Source organism: Anser anser (assembly GCF_964211835.1).
Source record: "Anser anser genome assembly, chromosome: 3".
Classification (NCBI taxonomy): Eukaryota; Metazoa; Chordata; class Aves; order Anseriformes; family Anatidae; genus Anser; species Anser anser.
The window spans coordinates 51,284,282-51,290,489 of NC_139722.1; the positions used below are offsets into that span (position 1 = coordinate 51,284,282).

The 6,208-nt window shown below is 39.4% G+C and overlaps 1 long non-coding RNA gene across 1 annotated transcript in view; it reads left to right on the forward strand.

The window, feature by feature from the left end:
* The first annotated feature begins 2,776 nt into the window (after positions 1 to 2,776).
* The window catches only part of LOC310896802, a 76,223-nt gene continuing 72,791 nt past the window's right edge, over positions 2,777 to 6,208 (forward strand). The window contains exon 1 of the long non-coding RNA XR_014581847.1: positions 2,777 to 3,207. This is a non-coding gene — a long non-coding RNA (uncharacterized lncRNA). The remainder of the gene's footprint in view (positions 3,208 to 6,208) is intronic.

The window sequence follows — 6,208 nt, forward strand, 5'->3', positions numbered from 1 at the left end:
CGTGGTTAAAGTCGCAATGAAGGAAAAAAAGCCCCTCTACTAACTTAGGTTAATCCTAGTAAGAATGGCAAGTAATTTAAAATAGTACATGGCTTCAGGCAATGAGGTACCGAAATGAAATGAAGAAATATTAAAAAGAAGCATGAAAATAAAGTAGCCTTAAAATTGTCATTCATTCTGACTTCACACATTGCTAAATGTGTGGGTTTTCATCTCTAACCTGGACACATGCTGAAACTACTTGCATCACTTAACCTTTCCTGCCTTGAAGCAAAATAATGATTGAGGACTGGTAGAATCAGGCAGAGTGGGTAGTGTGGGTAAAGAGATTTAAAAAAATTTTTCTTTTCCCAGCAGCAATTCTTCCTCTTTGTACATTGTTACAATGTTCAAGAAAAATACCATTAAAAACAAACAAACAAACAAACAAACAAAAACAGGTGAAGCTACAAAAGATGTTATGGAATAGATACATGATTTCATGCATGGAGAGGATACAGCATCTGGATGGAAAACAGGCCCATGTTTGTAAATGAACAGATCTTACATTTTTTTCCAAAGTTCTCATTGTGGGGCCAATTCTCTTTAATGTTTTCATAAATGATCTGGATGCAGGACTCAAATGCATACTAAGTAAGTTTGCAGATGATACTAAATCGGAAGGAGCTGTTGCCTCCCTCAAGGACAGAGAGGTCTTGCAGAGGGATCTTGACAAATTACAGGGATGGGCAATCACCAACTGCATGAAATTTACCAGGAGCAAGTACTGGATTCTGAAGCTGGGACGGAGAAACTCTGGCTGTATGTACAGACTGGGGGATGAGAGGTTTGAGAGCTGCCTCGCAGAAAGGGATCTGGCAGTTCTGGTTGATGGCAGGTTGTATATGAGAGAGCAGCGTGCCCTGGCAGCCAAAATGGCCAGCCGTACCCTGGGCTGCATCAGGCACGAAATTGCTAGCCAGTCAACGGAAGGGATTGTCCCGTTCTGCACTGGTGTGGCCTCAGCTTGAGCACTGTCTGCAGTTTTGGGTGTCACAGTATAAGAAGGACCTAAAACTATCAGAGAGTGTCCAAAGGAGGGCTGCAAAGTTGGTGAAGGGTCTGGAAGGCAAGATATATGTGCAGCTGAAGTCACTTGGATTGTTCAGCCCAGAGCAGAGCAGGCTGAGGGGAGGCCTCATGGCGGCCTGCAGCTCCCTCACGAGGGGAGCGGAAGGGCAGGTGCTGAGCTCTGCTCTTTGGGGACAGCGGCAGGACCTGAGGGAATGGAATGGAGCTGCAACAGGTGAGGTTCAGGCTAGCTGTTAGGAAAAGATTGTTCACCAAGAAGGTCGTTGGGCACTGCAACAAGCTCTCCAGGGCAGTGGTCATGGCACCAAGCCTGCTGGAGTTCAAGAAGCATTTGAACAACATTCTCAGACACATGGTCTGATTTTTGGTCAGTCCTGTGTGGATCTGGGAGTTGGACTTGATGATGCTTGTGGGTCCCTTCCAACTTGGGATATTGTACGATACTGTGATTCTATGATTCTGTGAGATCTACAATGCAGTGCACCAATGCACCACTAGATTGATTATTCCTGTTCTACAGAGAGAAGAATGTGATACCATGACTTGACCTACTGCAGCTGGCAGAACTTTTTCAGGGCTGCCAATATCCCCAAGGTTTCCTGGAAAAATCAGATGCTTCCTTCACAAAGTCCTGCACTGCACTGAGTCTATGCATTTTCTCACTCTGTGGTTTCCATGTAATGCTTTGTGGTCCACTCTTAGCACTTTAAAAGGCCAGCTGTTCCTTCAGATTATCACTTTGCTGGTTATCTATAAATAGGGTATGGCTACAGCCCTGAGGAGACTCTGGGCTGGAATATGAGTAAATGTATTTGACAGATTTTCTGAAGCTCACTCTTCGGTGTTAACATAAATTTTCATATAGGATAAAAGTCAGGAAGATGTCTTTATATCGTCTTACAAGCATCTTAAGGCACAGAAGATAGTTCTAGTTTATATGTATAGGCTATAATTTGTTAATACAATAATACACGTTGAACCCTTACTTTCCAAATGAAAGAATATAGGCAAACTCCTTCACCACACAAAACTTGGGATCTTTAAAAACAACATATGGCATTTGTATTTATTTGTGCATTGATATGGCTTTGTTCTCCATAACCTTGTAGAATCCCCTCTTGAAGCACAACAGGATTGACATACAGTGATAATTTTCTTTGAAGTTCTATGTTTTCTAGGCTTGAGCTTCATGTCGTAGTTTGACCAGAGACACAGTAGATGGCAGTGCGTAACATAAATTACCTCTTCTGCACGGTCCTGTTCCCAGCAGTAGCTGTCCGGAGCCAGTGAGATTACCCCTTGCTCCCTGGCTCTGTGAGGAGGAAAGGAGAAGGCTTCTGCAAAGCAATTTATTTAGAAACACCGCTTTTGCTTGGTGGATCCAGACTGCTGAATAAGCAAAGGCAACTGCCACTGATCTAAGCAGCTTAATCACTGGTAGGAGTCTCTGAAGGCCTCCTACCTTCTTAAAGAGTGGGGTTTTCAGCAGATGCCAGTGTATTTTTGTTTTCACCCATGATTTTTTCTTCCACTTAGAAGATCATTAACAAATTTAAATAAACCCCTTGATTCACATTCTTAATATGTTCAATGCTTCAAAATCTAGGCAACTTGCCCATTGGACTCATTTCTTCCCATTCATACTCATAGCTCTTTTTTTTTTTTTTTTTTATGTGGATATTAGAACTCTCATTCTTGGTGCCTTGTGACTTTTGAAATTACATCTTGTACTGAAATAATAACAGCATTATTTGAAAGTTCCCAGTTCCTGAGATATTCTTCATCAGTTTGATCTAGTGCAAGGGTCATTCTGAAATAGGAGAAAAAGGAGGATGGAGGGGAAAGGAAGGAAACAGGACTTTCCTGAATGCATAGGAAACTAACACAATACTGCTATGGTGCCAAGGACTGGCAAAACAAGGAGGAAAACCTCTGAATTAGAAAGTTTTAAGTGGAAAACATTGTTTTCATGTCAACCATTTAGTTATAGAGTCATACTAGGGAGAATCCATTGAAGGTTATCATTCTGAAGATGATTTCAGAATTATATTTTTCAGGTGGATCATGAAGTGACAGAAACATGGGATAGTCCAGAAGGTTGACTGTTTATTCTCTGCCTGGGAAAGAAGCAGTCAGGTAACATCATATTTGCATCTCCTAAGATTCATAGGAAGGAAAGTTCTTTTCATTTTGATTGCATTCTCCTTCTCTTCAGCCAGAAAAGAATTTCCCTTTTTTTTTTTTTTGTCTGCTATAGGATTGTGAAGCGTGTAAAGACACATCTCATAATATGGCAAATAGTTTAATTACCAAAACTGGAAAATTCCAAACTATGGAAAAAATTCTGAATAACAAAAGTGCTACTTAGAATAACAAACGGGACAAAGACAATTGGTTTCAATAAACTAAGATACTGACAGAATCTGTTTATGAAAATTAAAAAAATCTACAAGTGTCATGTTGGTCATCCTGAAAGAGTCACTATTTCATTTAAGCAAAGACATGATCAAATTGTACAAAGTTGTGTGGGGAACCAATTAGGAATTGCAATTATTTCTCTCAGTCTTATTTAACATGGACTGTTTACCCTCCAGCCTGTATCTTTTTTGGTCAGAAGGTGTAGGAAGAATTTTTATTGATTCTTTCTATTAAAAGACAAGAAGATTCACTTAAATTCTGCTTCTTAAAGTGGATGTTCTCTTTCTGGAATTAGTAAACAGGGGGAAAGGACTGTTTTCAAACAGATCTGTGATGGGAGAGTTTGTTGGGATGGAGGTCAGGAATCCCTCCAAGAAATGATGCATGCAGCAAAGCTTGTCCTGTGCTCCCCATAGTATAGAGATGATGCTCCTGGGGAGCATCTTTCCCATGGCATGACCATCTTAGAAGGTGACTCTGACTTTCACCTCATAAAGGACAAAAATATTAATAAGCAAAGGATGAGATTTTTCTTCTTTTTCCCTGGATGCCATTCTTCCAGGAGAGGTCTGAATGGACTGAAATGTCAAAAGTACTGTGGGGACATTTGCACTGCTACAAACTTGTGAAGAAGCTCATCAGTCAGAATAGCTGATTTGGGAAGCAAGAACACTGCAGTTAATGCTGATTTCAAATTCTCTTTATAGAGTTAGCTTAGGGTTTTATAATGTGTAAGATTAGCACTTCAGAGACCCTCATCTTTTTTTAGAAACAAAGATCAAATTTTGACTGTAAACTTTCTACTGTTTGTCTCAGAAGAACAGCTATTAAACAACAGCTAATTTTCTGCAGTCCTCATATCACATAGTTGTCATCCCTGTGAATATTCCAGAGCAGACAATCACTACTTCTCATGCTTAAGAAAGAAAACAATAGAAATCTTTGCAAAGTCACAAGAGTATCCCACACGGTGTTCTTAGCTTTCAACAAAGTCTAACTTGTCTGACACGGTTCAATGCCCCTGACATCATTTCTGCAAGCTTTGAAATGGAGTGTGATTCCTTTGCCAGTAAGACAGGCAGCTTCCTTAAGTTCATTTAGAAATAGGGTAACCAGAAGAAAAGACATGAACTGACAAGTACCAAAAAACAGGACATCTTGTAGTGACAGAAACTGAATTCCTGCAAGACTGAAATCTTGCGCTACAGCTGAGATACATTAGGAGATCCATTTTTTTTTCTCCCATTTAATTGAGATGCTACTTTTTCTTTCCTGCCCAGCCTCTCTTGTCTTCAGATTCAGTCTGCTTCGTGTTTGCTGCTTGGTGATCCTTCAGGCCAGATAAATTCTTTCAGAGTCCTGGTTTTCCACTGCAACCTTCACAGAAAGCTGTGATTTTCCTCCCAGGCTGAGCCAAGGAACATGTGAAATTCCCCTGGTTTTCCTGGAACATGCTTCTATTGGTCTATTAATGGTTTGCTCCAGCACTCTGGGCACTAGTTAATTATTATGACAAATAGTCACTCTGGAGACAAGCTAAATAAAAAGGAAAAAGTGAAGCTCCCATCTCAATTGATTTACTATAAAGATGGATAGAAGATCTGGAATAGCCTGTGTATCTATCCAAGACACTCTTGCCTGTTTCAACTGCCTAGAATGTGACTTAGTAAAGTAAGTTAAAGTTAGTCAAAGTAAGGGAGGGGGTGAGTATGCACCAAAAGGGGCATGGATTGTCAGGTTTGCATCACTATTCTGTACAATTCCTTCTTGCATTAGACTATTTTCACACAGTGCACTTCCCCCCCCCCCCCCCTTTACCCTGCTTTTGCCTGTGGTTTTGGTATGAGCTTTGAGACTACACTCAGAGAAGGAGAGGAGTGTCAGCATCTGCACTGAATAGATCAGATCAGATTTCCTTTTCCTTTCCTTTTCCTTTTTTCCTTTTCTTTCCTTTTCCTTTTCCTTTTCCTTTTTCCTTTCCTTTTCCTTTTCCTTTTCCTTTCCTTTTCCTTTCCTTTTTCCTTTTCCTTTTCCTTTTTCCTTTCCCTTTTCCTTTTCCTTTTCCTTTTCCTTTTCCTTTTCCTTTTCCTTTCCTTATCCTTTTCCTTCTCCTTCTCCTTTCCTTCTCCTTCTCCTTCTCCTTCTCCTTCTCCTTCTCCTTCTCCTTCTCCTTCTCCTTCTCCTTCTCCTTCTCCTTCTCCTTCTCCTTCTCCTTCTCCTTCTCCTTCTCCTTCTCCTTCTCCTTCTCCTTCTCCTTCTCCTTCTCCTTCTCCTTCTCCTTCTCCTTTCTTTTTCTTCTTCTTTCTTTTTTTTCTTTTCTTTTCTTTTTCTTTTTCTTTTTCTTTTTCTTTTCTTTTTTCTTTTTCTTTTTCTTTTTCTTTTTTCTTTTTCTTTTTCTTTTTCTTTTTCTTTTTTCTTTTTCTTTTTCTTTTTCTTTTCTTTTCTTTTTCTTTTTCTTTTTCTTTTTCTTTTTCTTTTTCTTTTTCTTTTTCTTTTTCTTTTTCTTTTTCTTTTTCTTTTCTTTTCTTTTTCTTTTTCTTTCTCTTTCTCTTTCTCTTTCTCTTTCTCTTTCTTTCTCTTTCTCTTTCTCTTTCTCTTTCTCTTTCTCTTTCTCTTTCTCTTTCTCTTTCTCTTTTTTCTCTTTCTCTTTCTCTTTCTCTTTCTTTTCTTTTCTCTTTCTTTCTCTTTCTCTTTCTCTCTTCTCTTTCTCTTTCTCTTT